The 24591-nt window shown below is 43.4% G+C and overlaps 1 protein-coding gene across 4 annotated transcripts in view; it reads left to right on the top strand.

Moving 5' to 3' along the window:
- Nucleotides 1–24591, top strand: part of DIAPH3 (diaphanous related formin 3) — a 481747-nt gene that overhangs the window by 372343 nt on the left and 84813 nt on the right. The gene's annotated exons all lie outside the window — the stretch shown is intronic.

Raw genomic sequence — 24591 nt, 5'->3', positions numbered from 1 at the left:
TATGTTGCATCCCTAAACTATCTTTTCAGGGTACTTTGCTGAGCTAGTCTAGCCTTTGCTGGGTTATTTTTATTTTAATTTTAGTTTTGTTTGCAGATGTAGCATTTAAATAACCCTAGAAATTGTTAGATTCCGCCCCATGCCTCAGATGGATTATGAGCTGTGTTAGTAGAAGTGGACTATAGAGGCACATATTTTAACCACTGCAAAATATTTATAATGTTGAATTAGAAATTCATTGGTATTTACTCCATTTCTTTTCATTTGTCATTTTTCTTGATAAGTAGAACTGCAGCTGGAGTTGCAAAGTGTCAGCAGGGAGTATCATACAGTACTGGGTATTAATATGGTAACACAGGTGGTGTTATATTAGCATGATGAGAGCAAATTAACAAACCATTTAACAGAAGACATTATGATCGAATACTGTTCCTAATTTTGGCCCTGATCCTATAACCACTTAAATTCCATACATGAATAGTCTCATTGAACTTAGTGGGACTACTCTCACCCATAAAGTTAAGATCAGGATCAGGGCCTTTGTTTCTAATGTGTGACTTGTATGTTGGATAACCTACAAAATAATGTTATGTTGGCTGTGTGGTTAAGGACGAGAAGGCCAGACTTTCCTGTATTCAGTTACTGAAAACTAGTCCTCTCAAAATGAAGTTTGCATACTTCATATCCATCTGGGAGTAAATTTTTCAACAAAATTTGTCAAAATTTGCCTTGACCACTTTTGAGTTGGTAAAATGTTTGTCACTTTTTGGTGAACAAATAGTTTAAAAAATAATTGCTAATGGAGAGGTCATTAGTGCTTCTGAGGAACTAATTACTCTGCTTGATTTGTTAGTTAAATGTTTTTGGTTTTCTTAAATAGTTATTACAGAAAAGGATATAGTGAACATGCAAAATATAGGTATTGTTTATAGCATTGTTGAAGTAACATGTTGAGAATCAATTACAAAATTGCTACCGTTCACATACTTTTATTTGAAGTTTAATATGTATATACCTGTGTCCAATAATGAATATGTTCAGTATTGCTATTTTTTTCAGCCAATGATGAAGACTCTGTCAAAGAGCATAGTATCATTTCCCAATAGGGAGGTTTTTTGCAAACATGAGAGTTGGGTTTTGTTTTGTTTTGTTTTTTAAACATGAAAGCTTTAAATTCTGCAGAATTTTAGTCTGACATAGGAGTCTGATAAGTACATTAAGCAGGTAAGATGTAGCCCAGGGGTCAGCAACCTCTGGCATGCGGCTTGCCAGGGTAAGCACTCTGGCGGGCCAAGCCAGTTTGTTTACCTGTCGCGTCGGTAGGTTTGGCCAATAGCGGCTCCCACTGGCCACGGTTCGCCGTCCCAGGCCAATAGGGGTGGCGGGAAGCCGCAGCCAGCACATCCCTCGTCTGCGCTGCTTTCTGCAGCCCCCATTGGACTGGGACGGCGAACCCCGGCCAGTGGGAGCCGCGATCGGCCAAACCTGCCAATGCGGCAGGTAAACAAACTGGCCCGGCCCGCCAGGGTGCTTACCCTGGCAAGCTGCATGCCAGAGGTTGCCGACCCCGATGTAGCCCATGACTGAGTTTGATACTAGGATTTAATATTTTGGCAGGAGAGAACACTTGATACCCAGTCTTTAATCTTCAGTTTTATGTTTCTCCTGTAGTCCCTTTCGCACTTGAGATCTTGAAAGAAATTCTGGTTTTAAAATGTTGTTTTTAAAATCAAGTCATCTTAGTTTCTCTGTTATCAGATTAGGAGCAAGAAAACAAAAATATGAACCCACTTCAAAGGATTGCCTGTTGTGCTAGCAAGCAACACATTTCAGGCTTGTTGACTTTACTCACACTGTGCATTCAGTAGTTCTGTATCTGAGCTGAACATCGCCACCAAGCGTACTGCACATTCTCCCGAATCCACTCATTTCAATCCTGTTTGGCTTTTGGGCAGCAATGGATTTGGTTATTGTAACTTTTTTTCTTTTAACCACTAACTGTTGCCAAAAAGAATGTATCAGAATTTCCAGGCAAATGGTTCCTGATGTCATGCTAAAAATCAGAGCACATTTCTGTAACTAAAGCTGTTGAAGCAGTTATTCTGACCAAATATTTTAATAAAAATATAAAGGTTCACTTTCCGCCCCCCACGCAGAAGCTCAAATTGGACATCAGAGCTTCCCCCCCCCCCGCCCGTTTTAGCTATTCTTTTGGAAGTTAAAGTTCTATAGGCCTTTTGGTACCATCTTGCCTTTTTTATAGTCTAGAACCTATACCTGTGGCAGAGGCATCATATGCCAGTAATTCTAAACTGAAAGCAAATATATCAGCAGCTTCTTGATCTTGCATTAATTTAGCAATGTGCCCTGGATACAGCCTGGAAATTTGAATAGATGCCAAGGATTATATCACTGTCCTGTAAAAGTCAGTGGCTTACTTTGAGTTTAAAACAAGGGGGAACCTATTAAGTGCTAGTGCTGGAATATAGCACTTCACTTGTTTGTCCCTGCAAATGAGGATTAACAATGAATGTGCTGTGTTTAATACGCATTTCAGAGGCATACCTAGAATGAACTCCCTTTAAACACAGTGCAGTCCAAAAGAATTATGAATATAGCTTTTGGAAATTCACCCGCCCATTCATTCATCCAGGGCAAGTAGGAATATTTATTGGCTAAGTATCATCAACTTTGGTATAATCTGAGTTTTTTATATATATTCTTTTTGCATTTGTGATTGCTCATTTGGACAGTTATTTTACCAGAGTATAAAACCTCAGGGAGGTCTTCCTAAATCTGCAGGCAGCTTTAGTGTCAATATTAGCTCAGCCAAAGACAGCATCCACTGCCAAGATGTGCAGTTCCCCAGAGGGGTGGGGGAGAAGGAAGCGGGTGGTCTTGGTCTTCCACTTCTGAAACAGGGGTCACTGGCAATGGGTGGGTCCCAACCACTCCAGCAGTAGGTCTCTGGAGTGGCAGCAGTCTCTCTTTTCAAGCCCTTTATCTGATGAGTTGGGTTTATTCAGATCCCCTATATAATAATTTTCGGCTGGAATGATAGGCAGGTGCCTGCCATAGTTGCTTGGGCTGCTTCCCTGCTCTTCAGACCACTGCCTCCTTTTTTTGGGGTGCCCTGGATGTGAGCTGGCAGGGTTCCCTTCTGCAGTCGCAGGAGAGAACTCTGTGGGACTAGAATAAATTGATTCACTGGAGGACAGTGAAGGGGCGGCCAAGCATTAATGGATTGACTTTGGTACATGGCAGAGTGAGGGGCATCATTAAATAAAGCCTAGAGTTCAACCACTTGTTGACCAAACTCTTCAGCCACAGTGGCTGGAGGGGTAACCGTGTTGTGGCTTGGGGCACCTGTGTATTTTGACCTGGTGAGTCAGTTTAGTGCTTGAGCTAGTAGGTGTAGATAATAAATAGATGGCATTTGCTTTATACTATTTATACAGGCCAAATCACCATCTAAAAATAAAATGGACTATACTGAAATTGCATTGCCACAAATAAAGTATATTAACTCTCACAGAAATAACGTATCACAAGGATTTAAAAAAAGGTTAGCAAAACATACTAACATCTATTTTGAGAGCTTCTTTCTTTTGATGCTGTGGACCTGCAGTTGCTTCCTTCTCAGTCTGTTTTACTTCTTTAACCCCGCTCCCTCTCTTGGTGGAAAGTAACTAGTGTTCCAAAATAGTTTTCCTTAGTTCATTGGAGCAAAATCCTCAGATGTCAGATTTCCCTGTGTAGTTTAAAATTGGTTCCGGGCCAATGGGAGCTGCAGGGCCAGTGCTCGGGGTGGGTTGGGGGCAGCGCGCAGAGGACTGGTTGCCACTTGCGGGGATCTGCCCAGATCTGGTACCCCACACTCGCTCCCGTACCCCAACCCCCTGCCCTCTCCAGCACTCAAACTCCCTCAGGGCCCACAGCCCCTCCTGTGCCCCAACCCTGCACTCCCCTTCCCCCCCACACACACACACTATGAACCCCTCGTGGCTGTCCCTCTGCCTAGGAGCAGCAGGGACATGTCGCTGCTTCCGGGGAGCCATGCGGAGCCAGGTAGGGAGCCTGCCAGCTCTGCACCAACGAGACTATAAACTGGAGTTTCATTGAAGATCAGAAATGCCGGTTTATAGAGCTTTCCAGTTGATAAAGCGCCAGATAACACAGCTTTTACTGTACTATCCTTTTTCTTTTTAGCAGCTATCAGTGGGTTTATTACTGTAGACAGCTAGCTAGTAACTATCCAGAATAATTAAACAGTAGCAAAAATAATATAAATTCTGAAATTCTTAGGTGCAATAAGTTTGGACACAACTTCATTTTTCTTTAGAAGAGTTTGTAAGCCTTCTGTGTCAATCATATGACTCTAAATAATAAAACTCATTTGGAAAAAGACACATTTTTTTCTTTTTCATATGTAATTGAAACCTATCATTTATTGTTTCAGCACAGGTGTCTAGTTCCACAAATAAACTTCCCCCTTTACCTCTGTAACAAGGATCTGTCATCTAGATAGCATAAAACTCCATAATATTTGTACTATATTAGGTTTCAATACAGCCTGAGTACTAAATACTCTCTAGTGAAGCCTCATACCCTGAAATGGGTATTTTGAGAATTTTTCATTTGGGCACTACCTGCAGTTAAACTCCAGCAAATCTAAAACGTCCTCACATAACCATAAATGGGGTGGGTAAACCATGGCATTTGTCATAATGTTATGGATTTGTACAGGGGCAGCTCTAGCAATTGCGCCGCCCCAAGCAGGGCGGCACGCTGTGGGGGGCGCTCTGCCGGTTGCCGGTCCCGGGGCTCCGGTGGACCTCCTGCAGACGTGCCTGCGGAGGGTCCGCTGGTCCCGCGGCTCCAGTGGAGCATCCGCAGGCATGCCTGTGGGAGGTCCACCTCAGCCGCCGGACGACCGGACCCTCCGCAGGCGTGCCTGCGGGAGGTCCACCGGAGCCGCCTGCCGCCCTCCCAGCGGCATGTCGCCCCAAGCGCGTGCTTGGCGCGCTGGGGCCTAGAGCCGGCCCTGGATTTGTACCACTATAACTGAAGAAAAAGATTTGGGGGGGTGGGACTGGATATTGATCCATATCTAACTAAAGCCAATGGTTATCTCATAATCTTCAAAAATACAGGTAATGTCATCTTGTTTCAGGCTGCAAATTCCAAAACTTCCATAGGAAACAACACTTTACCTAAACAGCTTATTACTCAACAACTTGTTTTACAGCATATTGCAATGGTCTTGTCTTTCAAAACTTTGACTTGGCATGTGCAACTTGTTCTTCAGACTGCATAGTAATAAGCATCTGAACATATCTTACACACACGCTTTCAAAAATAGCAAATATTTGATTTACCAGGACAAGTGAATATGTACATGCTGTCACTGGTTACTCGAGTAATTGCAGTTCTGAGCCCGTTCACTACGATGATACCCAAGTTGTGCTCTTGCCATGAATGCCCTTTTATACTTTAAATTCCCCCAAATGTCCAGTATCAGCTCAGTGTTGTTTCTGACTAAATATTTTACAATATAGTTGAAAGATACCATCTCCATTAGAGATTTCCATTTTAACTTCTTTTTATGTATTGTAATTATTAATTAAATGTTTTCTCTGGTCTGAACAGATAGTTCTTCCAGCTGAGGAGCTGTCCTTTAAAGGTTCTCAGGTTCTGCAGCAAGATACTTTGCTCTTCCTGTCTGCTTCCTCTGCAGTCCCTATGGTACTGTCCACTGGAAAGGCTGGGCTTCCCAAAAATCTCTCATAAGGTGTCACTGATTATTTTAGTTCCAGAAACCTAATTTTATAAAGGAAGCACTGTAGTGCATAGTCCCCTAAGGCTGCCATCTCAGATAAGTTTTTGTTTCTCCAATCTATTCTGTTCTTTCACTGAGTGGATTGTCTTCTACCGAAAGTGGCACATGCTTGTTTTCACTTCAGAACCTGGCCCATTTTTATGGTCAAAATTAGTAATTATTTTTTGTATATGCTGCTTGAAGCGTTTTCTCTCCATTTAGACTTTTTTCTATTATTGCAGTGGTCTGAAATATTATGTTCCTATGAAGAGAAGCTTATTCTGGGAGTGTCATAGCACCTTAAGCCTCTAAAACCTTTTCACTAGATTTTTGTCATGACATTGTCCTAAAGTCATGGCGGGGGTGAGGGGGTGTTTCTATCCACTACAGTTCAATACTGCTTTTTTATTTGCTTTTTATTCATTAGCAACTACATTAGTTATAAGTTCACATCAATCTACGTAAATATTAAAACACTCTAATTAACATAAATCATTAGCTACAGCAAATACAACATGCTGTACATACCTCTCCCATGATTTACTTTGAGGACTTTATGCAACAGATGTCATTGTGCATCCAAAAGTGTGTAAGGTTTCAATTCAGCAACCACTAGCTTCCAGGGAAGAAGCTGCCAGAGCAGCTGAGTCCTGAAACAACAACATCAAGGAACGCTTGTGGGGAGCAGGCCAGAAAAGCCTATTGGGGGTTTAGAAATAGAAGAATAATATCTGTTATTTATTATAATTCCCTGAAGTGTGCTAGGCACTTCACAGTGCAAATAAAATGGCACAGTCAGGAGGCTCATTATTTGTCTTAAAGGTGGAGTAAATAGTTGATGAGGGTTTTAGCACATCAGTTTCCAACCTTATAAATAGTTTTGAGATCAGTTTGAGGAATGGTCAGAGATCTGTATCAATTCCCTTTCTAGCTGAGCCTTTGCTGATCTCTAATATCTAAGCAAGTAGAGGGAGGAACAGGTTCAGTAGTGCCAGGACACCCCTTCTGCATTCAGTAAGGCATTTCTTTTTCTAATTTACATCCATGACAGAAAAAAAAATTGGTACTCACTAGACTCTCCTCAGTGATCAAGTTTGTGCAGGTTAGCACCGTGTAAAGTAGCCTAAGGCTGATGCCTAAGGCTGTTCTGAATAGAAGTCACCAATCTAAAATGTAAGGAAAAGCAGATTTCCTTAAGTAAATGGAAATTAATTTATGATATGCTTAAGTTTCAGACTACTGTAAATGGGAAAAGTAATACTAAAATGTAAGGGAAACTGCAGATTGGCTGATTTTAGTGATTGTAGTGCCAGAAATAAATCTCTCTCGTGATAACTAATCTGAATAGATACCAGCATAAGTTTACACCTCTCATGTGTAAAAATAGGTACCACACTCATTTCTGTGTTGAAATGACTCTCCCTTTGCATGAAAGATTTACTTAACTATTACTGCTTTCCAGTGAATCAGTAAAAATTAAACTCATGTATGCATCATATTTAGTCCAAAGTATTTTAAACCCCAGTAATTAAATAAAATCCTTATCCAGGGATGTAATTCTCATTCTAATTAAATAAATGAAAACCTTTTTTAAAGTCGTTTGATTTTTGTGAGTTCTTATTATCTGTAGTAGAACTGTCACTTGAGGGTCAAATTAATGCTTTTACTACCAGATCTGGAACAGCAATGATAGGCTCAGGTCAAGCTTGTTTCTTGAGACCTCCAGTACAGATACTGAGAACATATTATTTAATTTCAACATTACTGTCTCTGTTTTTGTAATGTATAAGAGGCTCCATCCTGCAGCATTGTCATTTAACTAAAAGTCCAGTTTTACTTTTGCTTCATTTTGTCTTGATCTTCAGTGTATGTCCTTTATTTTAATATCTTTCATATAATTGTGTGTGGTGACAATATACATTCAGGCAGTAGCTATTCACACACAAGAATGGCTATACTGGTCAGACCAAATGTCCATCTAGCTCAGTATCTTGTCTTCAGACAGTGACCAATGCCAAGTACTTCCGAGGGAATGAACAGAACAGGTAATCCTCAAGTGATCCATCCCCTGTCGCCCATTCCCAGTTTCTGGCAACAGAGGCTATAGACCCCTGAAACCTGTGAAGGCAGCTGCTAGAACTGGTGATCTCCCCTTCCTATTTTGAGCTAATTAATCCAGTGCAGAAGATGGAATCTGCACTTGGACCTGGCAGGAGTGCTCTAACAACTCCTCTGTTAGAACCCATGAGAAAGAAAAGCCAGTAAGGATCATATCTTTTAAGATCTTATTCCAGAGGCTCTTTGTGTGGCCAAAAGAATTGAGGAAGTGCAGGCTCTGATTTGTAGGAGGAAATTTTATAAGATTTCTGCAAGATGGGTCGTACTCACTTGTGCCACTTTTGGGATCAAAAGGCACAAATTCCATTTATTTGAGCTAAGCAGTAGTTATGCTCAACCTATGCGCTAACCAAAAGAACCCCAGCAATCCAGACTACACTGATTAGATGTCAAAAGTTCTTTGGCTCTGCCTGGAAAGGACAACAGAGTTCAGAGATGTTCTTTGTTCCATAGGGAACTCAGCAATAATCCTGCAATTCAACTTTGAATGAATGGAAAAAAGATCAACCCAAGGATACCCTTTTTATTAATGATGTTGTTTTGTTTAGAACTGACACCGCTGTTGGAACTGTACAAGATACAAATAATCCCTGCCCTGAGAATTTATAGTCTAAAATAGTTGCAAAAAAGATGACATAGTTAGATAGTCAGAGGAGGGTAGTGAACCTTCTAGGAGAATTTTGAATGAGGAGTTAGGAAGAAGGGTCAGATACCTTCCAGCCCTTTCAACCAGAGCAATAACTTAGACCTTGATAATGAATGCAAAGGCATTCTTTCTTAGAAATCTGTAAGGCTGTCACATGAGGTTTAGTGAACATTTCTGCCAAATACTGCAGAATGGATGTGCAGGCTTCAGCTGAGACAGAAGGATATTTTAGTTGGCTGTAAAATGCTATCAACACCCTTATACATCCATACTGTTTGGGGACTGTTATAGACAGATGGAGGAACAATAAGTCTTGTTAACTTCTTTGTGTTTTGTGTTTCCAGAACCTTTCTAATCAAGCTTAGGACAGGCTATTTTTTCTTTTAAGAGCAAGATATAGCTCTAACTTTACAAAAGATTGCTGGATCATTCCAGGTTTTCTAGGTAACTTTACAGATTTCCTGTTTGACTGTTCCTGTTGTATGTTCATTGCTGTTGAAGTGTCATCTGAAGATTCTGAGATGGCAAACCCCTTAGATACTTAAGGATGTTCAGATGTAAGCTCTTCCTCTCTGCACCAACAGAGAAGAAATGTACTTACATATCTAGTTTGACATATAGAAGATCTAGAAGAAAAAGAAGCAAATATTTCTAAGAGTAACTAGTGATTTTGAGTGGCCAACTGGAGACATCCTTATATGGGCCTGAACTTTTCATAAACAGCTGAGCTCTCATCCTTTGAAAATTAGGCCTTTTTAAGATCTGTAAGTTGAAAACCCCAAATCACTAGTCATTTCTGAAAAATCTTGCCAATATGAATAGGTACTTTGTTCATGGGAACTCCTTTTTCAATGGGAGCAAGGACATTGTCTGTTTTGTAAAAAGAAATGTGACAAGGAGGTGACATTTGGTAGCAGTGTTCCAGTATGCTCTGTAATTACAGCAAATGTCATCTTATGTACTGTGGTAATCTAGGTAACTAGACTTCCAAAACCTACTGTATAAAGTTATATATTCAAAGGCATTGCTCTCAATATGCATCAGTGGACAATCTTAAATCAGCTAAGGAAGTTTTAAATTACTTAGAGTTTATCCTTATTCATCTTTTCATTGTTTAGCCATGCAGAACTTTTCACTCTAAGAAAATTATGGCGTTGATCTGGTACAGCAGAGAGGTACTGTCACTTGTAAGGGTGCCTATTAAGTATTTGCCATGCTTGTTAAACAAAGTTGTTGGATTTTGATAAAAATTTATTAGACATTTTTCAGCTGTTGCTCATTGACAGCTAAGTTAAAAGTTATCTAAATCAGAAACTTCTTTTAAATATCTAAACACAATGAGACAAATGGAACTGAACAGGTCTACATATTATTTTTCTTCTTTTTTTTAAATTTGTGTAGACTTTTGTAAAGTGCTGTAGTGTTTACCTTTTTTAAAAGGTAGTTTAACATGTATGAGATACTTCAATAGCTAAGGTAATAGCTCCATCAATTGACACACATGGGAAATGGTTTGTGTTTAGTTAAAGATGGGTCTAGGCCAAAACTCCAAATCAAACCGTCTTCAAATGTTGAAAAAAGTTTAGATCCATATGCAGACTCTGTGACTCGGACCCTTCTCTGTATTTAGTACAATACCGTATAGATGGTGTCCTGGAGGATGTAAAGCCAGCAAAGGAAAAGACAAATTAATCATGGATGAGTCTGAGTGTTCTTTTCTTCATTCCTCTTCACCATATTAGTGAACTCAGTCCCTTAATAGTTTACTTTCTTTTCTTCATTATTTGTTTGAGAATTTCCAAATACAATGGTAATGTAATTTCACTTTTAGCCATAGTAGCTGTTGCAATTTAAGAGTGAAGCTTGGAAAAGTCTCTGGAATTATACTGCACCCTGATTCTTTTCATTATCAGGAACCCATCCAGACACACTGTGAGACCAATGACACATTAAGTATAATTAGAAAAATATACATCATAGCTCTATGAAAGATATCATAGCCCCACTGCATCTGACTGCTTTCTCCCTGTCCTACGGGAGCTCTCCAAGTCAAAGTCAGGGGCACTCTAGAGACTAGCCCAAACTGTTTCTTTCCCTTCTTGGGTGGGAGCACCTGGAAGCTTTTTCCCCAGCTCCTAGGAGCATCCAGGTGAATATCATAAACATTCAATTTATGTAATCCAACCACTGATTCAAATGAAGATCAAGTCCTTCTCTGCATCTTGGACTAGATGACTTCCTGAGGTCTCTTCCAACCCTAATCTTCTATGATTCTATGATCTTATTAAACAAACTACCAAACCTGATTCACACTTGAAGACCTTAAATCCTTTAATTTCCAGCAAATACTCCAAAAGAGAGAGCACCCAAGTACAAGACCACCTTGGCCAACATTTTTTTTTCCCCCAAATGCCCAGGGACACAAACTTTCAGATTTTCTATAAAAGCTTTCAGGGCTAAGTAGATTAAATAGCCAGAACAATTATGAAATAACTTTCATTTTACCTTCTTTTTAAAACTGAGCTTTTATTTAAAAGATCAGAAAGAGTTTGAGCTGCACTGAATTAGGAGAGGAGATTAATCATCATTGCGATCACCATCATTAAGGCAAATCTCAGAGGGAAAATAGCCTTCTTACAGACCAAGTGCCAGCTAAATCGATCTCTCGGTAGGGTTTTAACACAGTCTGTCTGAATGTTCAGTCTGTGTCCATCACTGGTGATTTTACTGTGCCACTGAAGATTTTGGTGACCATTTGATTTGTCATCCATGTACTGTCATTCCTTGGTAAATCCCTTGTGAATGGCATACCAGATTCATGTGCTCTAAAAGAGTCACATCACCCCTCTCCTCCAAAACAACAGCAACTGCCTCTGCAGGAGTATGCGAAGGCGGAAGATGATGAGCCAGATCCAGTGGTACTAATAGGCATATCATCTTCCTCACCCAATGAGGTAATTGCCCCATCTTCACCATTCCCACCTGACATCAAGAACTATTGCAGAGGGGAGTGGCAGAACTTCAAATTTCATTAGAAGAAGTTCAAGACAGGCAATACAAGCTCTTGGATATCCTGCAGCCCACTAGACTCAATTGGGTTGTTCTCCTGATGAATGAAGTCATTATGGAGCCAGCTAGAGTGTTATGGCATACACCAGTAACTTGTACCTCTATTCTATAAGAACGAACAAATGTTATTTGTGCTTGTAAAGGGAGCAAAATTATTTTTCACCCACTTTGCCCCCAACTCCACAGCAGTACAAACAGCCATGGAAAGATCGAGGCAGCAACATCCTAAAAATAAGCTTGTAGACAAGGGAGCTAAATGCCTGGACCTTCTGGGGAGGAAGGTATTTACATCCACCAGCCTCCAGTTCAGAATCTCTAACTATAAGTGCCTGTTAGCGAAATATGATTTTATGAACTACTTGAAGTTCTTGGACTTAGATAAAATCCTCATGGAGAACAGAGCCCAATTCCAAGCCCTTGCTGAGGAAGCTAGACGCGTGGCTAAAGCCTCACTGCACGCTGTAGTGGATGCAGCCAATACTGCAACAAGATCTTAGTGACCACAAAATAATGCAGCAAGAGTCATGACTTCACTTTTCAGAGATCCCCAGGGAGGTTCAGAACTCCACTGAGGATTTGCCTTTTTATGAAACTAACCTCTATAATGAGAAACCAGATAAATCTTTGCAATCGTTAAAAGATTCCAAGATAACCCTCTGATGCCTGGTCATTTATACCTTGTCCCTAAAGAGGAAGCAAGATAAACAGGTATATAAGCCGAGATCTCTTCCACTGCCTTTCTACCACCAAAAACCATACTAACTGCCACACAAGTGTCAAAAGGTGCAGAGGTCAACATATGAATCCCCCTTGCACCTGTATAACAGCCTCCCAACCTCATCCATTGACTAAATTTTACTTTTGACGGGGTGCTCAAGAGTTGCTACCTAACTATGGTGACATACCCACCTGTTTCCAAAGTCCACTTTGGTGGCAGCCTAGCATACTTTGCTTATAACTGGAGGGCTGTAGCATCAGACAAGTGTGTACTAGATATCATCCACTTTGGAAACACCATCAAGTTGCTTTCTCCACCTCCTCCAAAAAACCCTTCCCGGCCCCTTTTCAGGGACCACTCTCACAAGAAGATCCTCCAATAATATTGGACTTATTCCTCAAACAACACCTCAGCGTCAAGGGAAAGTGTTCATTTCCAGCTATTTTATAGTTCACAAGAAAAAGGGATGATGGAAGTCCGTTCTTGACCTATGTTGACTAAATATTTGTATTCACAAATTAAAATTCTGCATGATGACAATGGCATCCCTCCTTGGAAAAAGACACATGGTTTGCAGCAATCTACATGAAAGATGTTTACTTTCATATGGACATTCAGCCATCCCATAGAAGGTTCCTGATATTTCTGAGAAGAACAATACCAGATCAGAATTCTCCCATTTGTTCTGGCAACAGCACCCAGGGTCTTCACAGAGGTCTTCTCAGCGATGGCAGCACAGATCAGATTAAACAGCTACACCATCTTCCAGTGCAAAATATAGTAGACGAAATGGTGTTAAATATGAATATCCCTGAGGTAATTAGACTTTCTAGGCACCCTCACCAAGTTTTAACAACCCTCCTGTCTCTATTTACAAGAACGCAAAAAGTAGTAATAATGGCTGGTGCATACTGTACATTACAAATTGTAGTCAGTCTGCACAGATTCTTTGTAACCATTTCAGACCTGTAATAGATAACATGACAAGTTTTTACTAATAAGAGAGAGAGGATAAATAGCTGACAGTGTGTTAATGATTTAGGAAATGGTTTATAATCTATTTCCATATTGATGGTTACATCTTTGGGGAAGGGAGTGTTTGTTATATGTGTATGGTGTCTAGAAAAATGATGCCCCAGTCCCTAACTGAGACCTCTCAGTAGTACCTCAATACTTGTAATTAACAGCAATAATAAAAATGACTGTGTATGGATGCAACAAGACAGCATGGAGGTACATAGTGAAAATTATTTTCATAACTGGAAAGCTTAGACTGTAGTTAATTTTATTTAAAAACAAAGCAAACCAAGTTTTGACTGCGGGCAGTATAGAAAAATGTGTAGAAAAATGCTCCATCTAACAGAATACAAAAATCTTCAAGAGCCTCTCCTAGTATAAATACAATCAATCACTTTGATGAAAACGTTTAGTAGGTTAACTCTTACCTAATTTTATGGCTTATTGTTAAGCCTCTTGGTCAGGGATGGCCAATCTGAGCCTGAGAAGGAGCCAGAATTTACCAATGTACATTGCCAAAGAGCCATTGTCAGCAGCCCCCACATCAGCTCCCCATTCCCAGTGCCTCCCATCCACTGGCAGCCCTGCCAATCAGTGCTTCCCGCTCCCTCCCCGCACCTCCCGATCAGCTGTTTTGTGGCATGCAGGAGGCTCGGGGTGGTGGGGGGATGAGTGAGGGCACGGCAGGCTCAGGGGAGGGGATGGGAAGGAGTGGAGTGCAGGAAGGGCCTGTGGCAGAGACAAGGGTTGAGCAGTGAGCACCCCTCAGCACATTGGAAAGTTTGCACCTGTAGCTCCATCCCCAGAGTTGGTGCCTATACAAGGAGCAGCATATTAACTTCTGAAGAGCTGCATGTGGTTCCGGAGCCAAAGGTTCCCGGATTTTACAAAAAGTAGTATTTGTTTCCAATTTTCACCCTACTTTTGTATCATTCAAATATATAAAAAATAACTTGTTTTTATTAGGAAAATTCAATACATTGCATGAGATATATGTACTACAATAATACATTAGTCTGTGTGTACATGCAAAACTACCTGTTGAAGTAAGGCTATGTATTAGTCTTGAAGATACACACAATAAACAAACAGGCATGCACACAAGTTCTGAAGTATGGGCACATTTGAACATACTGATGAATCTCATGCCTACCATGTACACATTTCAAGCCGTTGGCAGATAACAATTGAAAGATTTGACACACTAAAATGGGAAGAAAACCAAAGTCTGTATCAGAATACATTTCAGAACACAAGGAAGTATTCGAAAGTTTAAAAAAGAAACAGGAGAAAAGAATTAAATTGAGTGTATGTGCTGCAAATTGTGCAGCATCAGAGTTGACACATGAGCCTACTGGATTAAAGAATATTTGGAGACCAAACCACACAAAAATAAAAACAAGCAATCATTGGAATCGGCATTTGTCCAGGCATGACAGAAAGAGTGAGATCAATACATTGTAGTAAGTAAATTTGTACATGCCCTCTGTTTTTCAGGGCAGCTGTTAGCCATTGCTGATGGCCCTTGGGGGTGGACATTGTACAAAATTTTTGTTCAGCTGCAAAATGTTTGCCAAATGCAATCAATCTGACCAAGAAATATTTGGAGGAGAATAAAGTTGCTCTGACCAACAAAATTAAAGAGAAGTTGGCTGGGAATATAATTAGTTATTTGATTTTTGACGAATCACCAGATGTTCTTCTTTGAGTGATTGTTCATGTCCATCCCAACCAGGTGTGTGTGTGCCGTGTGCACGCCAGCCGGAAGAGTTTTCCCTTAGCAGCGTCCGTAGGGTTGGTCTGGGTGCCCCTTGGAGTCGTGCCTTCATTGCACCCAATATAGGGCCCTGCCAACCCTCCACCCCCTCAGTTCCTTCTTACTGCTGCTGATGGCTAGCTGGAACATCGCTCGCTCCTGTAGCAAGCACTTTAGCAGTGTTTTATAGCATATTGTGTATAGTTGTTTCTTTGTTAGTTAATAGTTCTTCAATAGTAGTAGTAGTTTGTTTGGGGGGTTACACCCCCCCCCAACAATATTTCGCCTTCTGGGGTATGCCCAGGTCTCCAGGGTTTAAGCTCTGCGAGGACTGCAGCAAGTTTATGCCTAAGAGTCAGCCTCACTCTTCTTATCTGCAGTGCCTCGGAGAGAATCACCAGAAAGAAAAGTGCCTTATCTGTAAGGGTTTCCGTCCCAGAACCCTCAAAGACCGGGAACAGAGACTTAAACTTCTGTTAATGGAGGCAGTGCTACGGCCACACTCCGACCCGGGATCCACCGAACCGGCGCAGAGTACGTCTTCATCGGTGCGCAGTGCTCCGGGGCCGATGGTGCACGAACAGGCACCAGCCAAGGACTCTAAGGCGCCATGGCTCGTGCCATAAGACGCCAGCCTCGGTGTAGAACTGCCTCTCAACCCCCAGTGCTGGTAAAGAAGGAGGCCGGACAGGGGTCGGTCCTCCCCAGCTGAAGCCCAAGGGGTCAGCAGGGTCCATGAGTGCCTCAGGACAGACCGCCTTTTCCCTGCAGCCTTCCAGGGTATCGTCGACTCCTGCCCCGGCTGGGGTCCAGTTGAGTCCAAACCCTCCTCGGTCACCAGATCGCCAAGGCGACAACCTCCAGCTATCGTCGACGCCGGAGGGACCTGATGCACCTCCCGCTGCCGTCCTCCCCTCAAAGGAGGGACAAGTCGCCAGTGACCACATGCCCCCCCCCTTCACTCTAGGGGCAAACCAGCAATGATGGCTCGCCGTTCTCCATCCCCAGCGTGGCCCGCGCAGATAGAGGAGCCACACCGATCCGCAGCCCCTTGGCACCGCTTACCGGTCACCCAGCGTACTGCTCCTCCATGGTCGTCCTACTCTGAGACCTCGGAGGCAGAGGCAGATTCTTATTGCTCCAGCAGATCGAGGAGCAGGAGGTCTAGGTCACGCCAGAGCCACCAACCCTACCCGGCACCGTGGCCACAGCAGTGGTAGCCATCCTCCCAGTGGCCCTTTTGGACACCCTGGGCATACCACCAGAGCCAGAGTCAGGCCCACCGTCCAAGATTCCGGTCGGCATCAGTGTCTTTGGTGTACTTTATCCCACAAGCAACGCTGGGACCGTCGACCGAAGTGACAACCCCACTGTTACAACAAACTCCGGCACCGACCCTCCAGTCAACGGTACCAATGAGGGCTCCAGCTCTGATCCTGCCAGCATGGACGAGCTCAGCATCACAGGACCTAGCGACCCTGACACTGGCCGTGGCTCCGAGTCTCCCAGCACTGGCACCGCAGCCTCCCGACTACTGTGGGCCGAGGAACCAAAAGGGTGCTAAGGGTAGTGAGCAAGGTCCACTGCCAGTCTTCTCCTCCTCATCCTCACCGGATGAAGCAGTCATGGGGACATTGACGGCCCCAGCTCTAGAGGACAATCGAGTTCTCCAGCAGCTTCTGCGATGTGCTGCCCAAAGCCTGAGAATACAGGCAGAGGAGGTGGCTGAGGAGTCAGACCCTGTTGAGGACATCCTCACTCCCTCGGGTCCATCGAGGGTTGCCCTGTCACTAATAAAAACAGTAGCGGACACAACGAAATCTCTGTGGCAAACCCTCTCTTCTCTGGCCCCTATGGCCAAGAGAACCGAACCGTGCTATTTCGTACCATTTAAAGGTTACCTATATACCCACCCTCTCCCAGACTCTTTGGTGGTCAATGCGGCCAATCAGAGGTCGTGCCAAAAAATAGGGAGGCGAAAAGACTGGACCTGTTCGGCAGGAAAGTCTATTTGATAGGGAGCCTGCAACTCCGCATAGCTAACCATCGTAAGCAGTTACGGGCACAATACAGGCGATGGCCAAGTTTGCAGAGCTCCTGCCACAATACTCCCGTGTGAAATTCTCCACACTGGTGGAGGAAGGGAAGCTGGTTTCCTGGGCCTCCCTGCAAGCAACTTTAGACTCGGTGGATGCAGCCTCGTGCACTCTGGCCCTGGGGCTGGTGATGAGGCAGGGTTCCTGGCTGTAAGTCTCTGGGCTGGCACACAAAGTCCAACAGACTATACAGGACCTCCCTTTTGAGGTCTCATCCCTCTTTGAAAAAACTGGTAAGAGACTTCACAATTTGAAGGATTCTATGGCCACTCTGCGCTCTCTGGGACTTCATATGCCTGCTACCCAGCACAGGCATTTTAGACCTCGGCCTGCTCCGTGAGCCTACCAGCTGCAGAACCTCGTAGGCGAAGCAGGAGTGTAGGAAAAGGCAGCATCCCTCCTCTGGGCAGAACTCTGGTCAACCCAAGCCTCCACCTGGGCCCAGATCCCCCTTTTGAAGGTGTGGTCGAGGACAGTTCACCAGTTCGGACTCTGGATCCAACCCCTCTTACCTTCTCATCCCGTCTATCTCCTTTCTACCATGCCTGGTCCCGTATCACCTCGGACCGTTGGGTGCTCCGCACGGTAGAGAGGGGATATTCCATCCAATTCTGTGCCCTCCCGCTCCTCCACCCCCCTTCCCTGTCCATCTTCAGGGACCCCTCTCACGAGCATCTTCTAATTGAAGAAGTGCAGTCCATCCTCTTGGTGCGGGCAGTGGAGGAGGTTCCTCAGGAGCTAAGAGGCAAGGGCTTCTACTCCCGGTATTTCCTAATACCAAAAGCCAAGGGGAGCCTCAGACCCATCCTGGACCTGCGGCAGCTCAACAAGTTTGTAAAAAGTCTCAAGTTCCACATGGTTTCGCTGACCTCCATTATCCCCTCATTCGATCCAGGAGACTGGTACGTCGCCCTCAACTTGAAAGATGCATATTTCCACATAGCAGTAGTTCCACAACACAGACATTACCTCAGATCTGTGGTGAGCAACTGTCATTATCAGTTTGCCATCCTCCCTTTCGGCCTGTCAGCAGCCCCTCGAGTTTTCACCAAATGCATGGCTGTCATTGCGGTATTCCTGCGCATGCGCCGGATACATGTTTTCCCATACCTCAATGACTGGCTGATCAAAGGCCGCTCCAGAGCCCAGGTGGAGGATCAGGTCGTCTTCATAAGAAGGACCTTCCTTGAACTAGGTCTTCTCAATGAGGCCAAATCCACCCTGTCCCCAATGCAAAGGATAGAATTCATAGGTGCAGTACTGGACTCAACCCAAGCCAGGGCATACCTCCTGGAAGCCAGGTTCCAGTTGCTAGGGGACATTACACGGGGCCTCAGGCAGTTCCCCATGACCACAGCAAGGAACCAACTGAAACTACTGGGACACATGGCTGCGTGCATGTACGTAGTGCAGCATGCCAGACTCGGACTTCACCCACTCCAGTCATGGCTGGCGTCGGTTTATCAACCAGCTTCGTAACCCTGCCCCACGTGGTGCTGGACTCCCTCCTGTGCTCGAACCATAGATGGTTTGTGCGGGAGTGCCCTTCACCAGCCCTCAGCCATCTTTCATTAGTGACAGATGCCTCGGACCTGGGCTGGGGAGCTCATTTGGGAGACCTCGGGACTTTGGTCTCAGATGGACCTCGCTCAACATATCAGTGTCAGAGAGCTGAGAGCGGTGCACCTGGCGTGCCAGGTTTTCAGAGCCCACATAGCTGGCAGGTGTATTTCAGTCCTCACGGACAATACCATGGCGATGTTTTATATCAACAAACAAGGGGGTGCTCGCTCCTCTCCCCTGTGCCGGGAAGCCCTCATGCTGTGGGACTTCTGTGTAGAGCACTCGATACACCTGCAGGCTTCATATCTCCCCATAGTACAGAACTTGCTGGCAGACAGTCTGAGCCAAACTTTTCACGGCCACGAGTACTCCCTCCAGCCAGACATAGCGAGCTCACTTTTCCATCTCTGGGGCTGTCCCCAGGTAGACCTGTTCGCCACATACAGCAACAGGAAGTGTCAACTATTCTGCTCCTTCATGAATCACAGCCCAGAGTCCATCACAGATGCCTTCCTTTTCCAGTGGGGAGACCGTCTGCTTTACGCATTCCTACCAATACCGCTGGTCCACAAGGTGCTCCTCAAGATCCTCAGGGACAGGGTCATACTGATAGCTCTGGCATGGCACTGGTTTACATCACTCCTGGAAATGTCTGTGGCGCCTCTGCTCACCTTGCCATTGGTCCTGGACCTGATCACACAGGACCACGGCCGTCTCCAGCACCCGAACCTAGAGTCGCTCCACCTCACGGCCTGGATGCTCCATGGCTAAATACTGTGGAACTGACCTGCTCAGATCAAGTCAGGCAAGTTCTCCTTAGCAGTAGAAAGCCCTCTACAAGGGCAGTGTATCTTGCCAAGTGGAAGAGGTTCTCTCTCTGGTGGCAGCAACGCAGTCAGTCACCAACGTTCACCCTGATACCATTCATACTGGACTACCTCCTTCACCTTAAGCAACAGGACCTGTCCTTGTTGTCAATAAGGGTCCACTTGGCTACCATCTCCGCTTTCCATCTGGGTGCAGACAGTTTCTCGGTCTTCGCAAACCCTATGGTCAGATGTTTCCTCAAAGGTCTCGACAGACTCTTCCCACAAACACGTCAGCCTGCCCTGGCTTGGGACCTTAATCTGGTCCTCACCAGGCTTACGGGCCCTCCATTTGAGCCGCTGGCAATGTGCTCTCTGCTCTCTCTCTCCTACAAGGTGGTGTTCCTCATGGCGATAACCTCAGCTAGGAGAGTGTCAACACTCAGGGCCCTTACCTCTGAGCCCCTTACACAGTTTTTCATAAGGATAAGGTCCAGCTCAGGCCTCATCCAGCCTTTCTCCGTAAAGTTGTCTCCCAGTTCCACATGAGCCAAGACATCTTCCTCCCAATGTTTTACCCCAAGCCACACTCCTGCGATAGGTAGCATTGGCTTCTCTCAGTGCATGTACGCAGGGCGCTGGTCTTCTATATAGAGAGGACTAAGCCCTTCCGCAAGTCCGTACAACTTTTCATAGCAGTGGCGAACAGAATGAAGGGCCTCCCTGTCTCATCCCAACACATCTTGTCATGGATCACATCCTGAATTCGAGAGTGTTACAACCTAGCAAAGGTGACTGCCCTGCCGATCACAGCTCACTCCACCAGCTTCATTCCTGGCGCAGGTCCCCACCAAGGAAATCTGAAGAGCAGCAACGTGGTCCACGATGCACTATGCGATTACACAACAGGCCAGAGACAATGCGGCCTTTGGACGAGCTGTGGTCCAATCAGTAGCTGACTCCGACCCCACCTCCTGAACTTTTGGCTTGTGAGTCACCAGGTTGGAATGGACATGAACAATCACTTGAAGAAAAGACGGTTACTCACCTTCTCGTAACTGTTCTTCTAGATGTGGTGTTCATGTCCATTCCAATACCCACTCTCCGACCCCTCTGTCGGAGTAGCTGGCAAAAAGGAACTGAGGAGTTGGAGAGTCGGCAGAGCCCTATATTGGGTGCCATGAAGGTGTGACTTCAAGGGGCACCCATGCCAACCCTGCAGATGCTGCTAAGGGAAAAATCTTCCGGCTGGTGTGCACGTGGCACGCACACACCTGGTTGGAATGGACATGAACAACTCATCTTGAAGAACAACAGTTATGAGACGATGAGTAACCATTTTTTCTCCACCACCCTATCTTGGTGATTTTGTTTTCATTTTTTTATTTTTTGTTGTAGAGAAGCCTGCACTCATTTTGGCAGATTTGGAGTTTGTAAGTCTACAAATAGTCAAACAGTTTCAGTTTGTGTCAGCAAAGCTTTAAATGAATTTGCACTTACCTGGAAGGATGTGGCAACGGTGAATTCTGACTCGGCTTCTTACTGTGCAAAGTTCACACAAGATGTGAAGCTGAATGAAAAACCTGAATTGCTTCATTTGTTTAGCCAATATCACATTGTTGTCTCTCATGCAACAGGTGTTCTCAAATGGCTTTTGTAAAAAGTTGGTATTAGATGCTGGTGCCATTTTCAAGCATTCCAGTAAAATAAAAAACTTCTTCTATGATGTTTGTGAAGAGATTCCATTTGAATTCAGCATCCCCATTCCATTTGTACTGAAAAGATGGTTTAGTCTGTGTTTGGCTGCACAAAGTGTTCAGAAGGTATGAAGCATCTTACTGTGACTTTTAGATCACGAAGAGTTCAACAGTGAAAAAGCTGAAATCTCAAGCAGCTATGCAAGAAATTTAGGCAAAGCCTTCGTACAAAATTCAAACTCCTGATTGAAACACTTCAGCCACTACATGAAGCACAGAAGAAATTGGAATCCAATTATTTAACAGACGGCGCTTTTTCTAATACAGAGGTGTATGGCATTCTGTTTAACAATATCTCTGCAGAACTTCTTGCAAAAGCACATCTGAGGAGATACCAGAAAAAAACAAATCTTTTCATGTCTATGTTGCCAGTCACTGAGCAGGACAACCTCACAAAAGCTTTCAAAGTTTTTACGAAGAGCTGTCAAAGAAGTGGGAAGCTACTGTCACTCGCAATATATCCCCTGAAGCTTTTCACAGCAAATCACCATTCTGAAAAGTCATTGTGCTATTTGACCCTCATCGTAAAAGTGTGGGGTCCAGCTTATAAATTTAAAGAGTATGCTAGTATACTTTCCCGCTTTGTGGCTTCGAATGAAGAAAATGCAAAACTAAAAAGTTAATTCTGTGCCCACATGGCAATGTCTTCCCCGGACAGCCACTCCATCACTCCACTTGAATTCTGGAAAATCCACCACATCGACTTTCCAACGTTGAGCCATTCTGCCTCTCACATCCTCAGTGTCCCAACTGGATCAGCTGATATGGCGAGAGTGTTTTTCAAAATTTGGCTACATCCAAAACTGTAGGAGAATGGGTCTTGGATGCCTTGCAAAGATTGTTGCAAGCCTACGCTACGCAGGACTTTTGGAAATGACACTGAAGGACTTCACATAAGACAGTGAGTGTTTTATAAATATTTTAAAATATTGGGCCCAATTATTCAATGTAAATATGTATAGGCTAATAGTTCTAAATCTACAACAGTAAACTGTTTATTCAAATGAAAAGTTTTATTTGAGGATTAGAGATATATTGTTTTCTTAAACTCAGAGGTGACATTGTGTTTTGAGTTCTGTTTCAGTTCTGTAGAAAACCACATTGAATACCATTCATCAGAGCATTAATCTAGTGAATACTTTTTTCCCCATCCTTTTGTCCACCAAAATAAACTCTGATATTTTCCCTTAAAAATTAAGGGGTTTTTGCATCGATTTTCAGCTGTTGTTGTTGTTGTTTGTTGTTTGTTGTAATAAACACTGATAAATTCCCAGGAAAAATTTAATAAAATAAAAACCAAAAACAAAGGGCCATATATATGTTGTTGTGGCATTATGGCATTGTCCATTGTGCTAACTATAACCATCATCTCCCTTTGAAACTCAAAATCATCTTGTTTATTTTTCTGCAGGGCTGTCTTTCTACCATGACATCTATTGAAGTGAAAGTAAAACCTAAAGTTAAAAAAAAAAATATATAAGAACTATATTTTAACTATTTGAGTCTTGATGAATATGCCTGATGCCTGGGTCAGAATTCACATCCTGTGCCAACCCACGTAGCAGGTATATCACTTTCAAGTGTTGCCACATTATGCTACAGCAGCCAAAGTGTCTAAAGATGTTGAGAAAAAGTCTTGAAAAATCTCAGACACTTGCTAGGCAGAGGAAAAAACCTACAAGCCACAGGCTGATATGACAGACTGATCTCCCATTTGTCTATAGTCACCAAAGGAGGGACCAGAATATCCGCTCTGGTTATATGTTCAGTGTCTCAGCAGTTAGAAAGTGGCTTGGAACTTCTCACCAAAGCAGTCTCCCAGGACCTTCCTGGTGGAGACACTTTCACGACAGCCTTTATTTGTATTGTAGGTGTCAGCTGTTTTTGGAGATCAGTCCTTTTCTTTCTCTCGTCCCCTCCCCCCCCCCCCTCCATTTCCTCAGCAGTTTATGGGAAGGAGGAGCTCATTATCTTTGATGCAAACACCATGACTTTCTCTCTTTGTTTTCTCATTTTTAAGGGGGAAGAAGCTCCCATACACACACCCCACCCAACTCCCTGCTACCCTTTGCCACCTTCTATCTCCTATCACCTTTTCCTAGGTGTTATATGTGGGCGGAAACCTTTCTCATTTCTCCCTCTGCACAAGCAGTAATTCTGATAGTTCCTAATTTCTGAGTGCTTGACTTTCCAACCTTAATAATGTTATTTTAACACGATGTTGTGTGTGTTATGTAGCTAGGGTAATGATATTTTGTCACTTACTGTCCTAGTGTTTTCCTTATGATATCTAACAATGCACACCTATCTTAATTTACAGGATTAAAATTTGATGTTAGCTGCTGAGCAGTGTACTTTATATTTTATTTAATGTATTCCTAGTGTCATGCTAACATACTTCAAAACAGTATAAAACATCAGTGTTTACTTGTACAAGTTTTAGCAGAGCCAGTTTTGTCATAAGTCTTTTAATAGTCACATTAAGTTCTTTAGATTTAGCCTGAAGAGTACTTTAAAGAGATGTATGAGCAGTCACAAATAGTATTTTGGCTATTCAACAGAGACTAGAAAATGCTTTACTATCAAGTAAAAGACCTAGTTTCCTAATTGTACTGTAGATGGTAGTCTTCCCCTGTCCCTAAGAAAAAAATGTAAAAGTCCTTTTAATTCAATGTGATCCATCACCGGGCAACTACTCAAAAAAGTCACATTCTTAAATGCTCTCAAATGTCCACTAGCAACAATAAATGAAGGGCATAGTGTATTAAGGGATTTCCAGTTGAGTCTCACAGGGCAGAGAAAACTGCTGTGGGAGAGCTCTTGGGATAGCTGCTGCTCTTGCTGCCTTTAGCAATAGCTTCCTGACTAATCAGTCTCCAAGCTTACACCACTGCTTTAGGTCTGCTCTTTCGCTGTTTGCAAGTCACTGACTGAAAACAGGACACAGCCAATTACTCTCCACTGAGTTAACCCAGTTTCTGTTTATCCACCTAACAGCAGTTGCCAGGAGATCACTGTATTGAAAACTTGTTATGTGGGGAGATCTCTGATCATAAACTGTTGCTGCAGCTTTGCCAAAAAGTAAAGAAACCTACAATCCAAGAGTGAATTTCACATCACTCAGAAAGTGGTGTGGTGATATCACCACCTATTTCCCTTCTCTGTTATAGTGAGAGCTGGTTAAAATATAACCTATATTTCATTTTTTTTAAAGAAAGGTAAACTCT

The sequence above is a fragment of the Mauremys reevesii genome, linkage group 1 (assembly GCF_016161935.1).
Source record: "Mauremys reevesii isolate NIE-2019 linkage group 1, ASM1616193v1, whole genome shotgun sequence".
NCBI classification, from domain to species: domain Eukaryota; kingdom Metazoa; phylum Chordata; order Testudines; family Geoemydidae; genus Mauremys; species Mauremys reevesii.
This window is presented reverse-complemented; position numbering and strand designations above follow the sequence as displayed.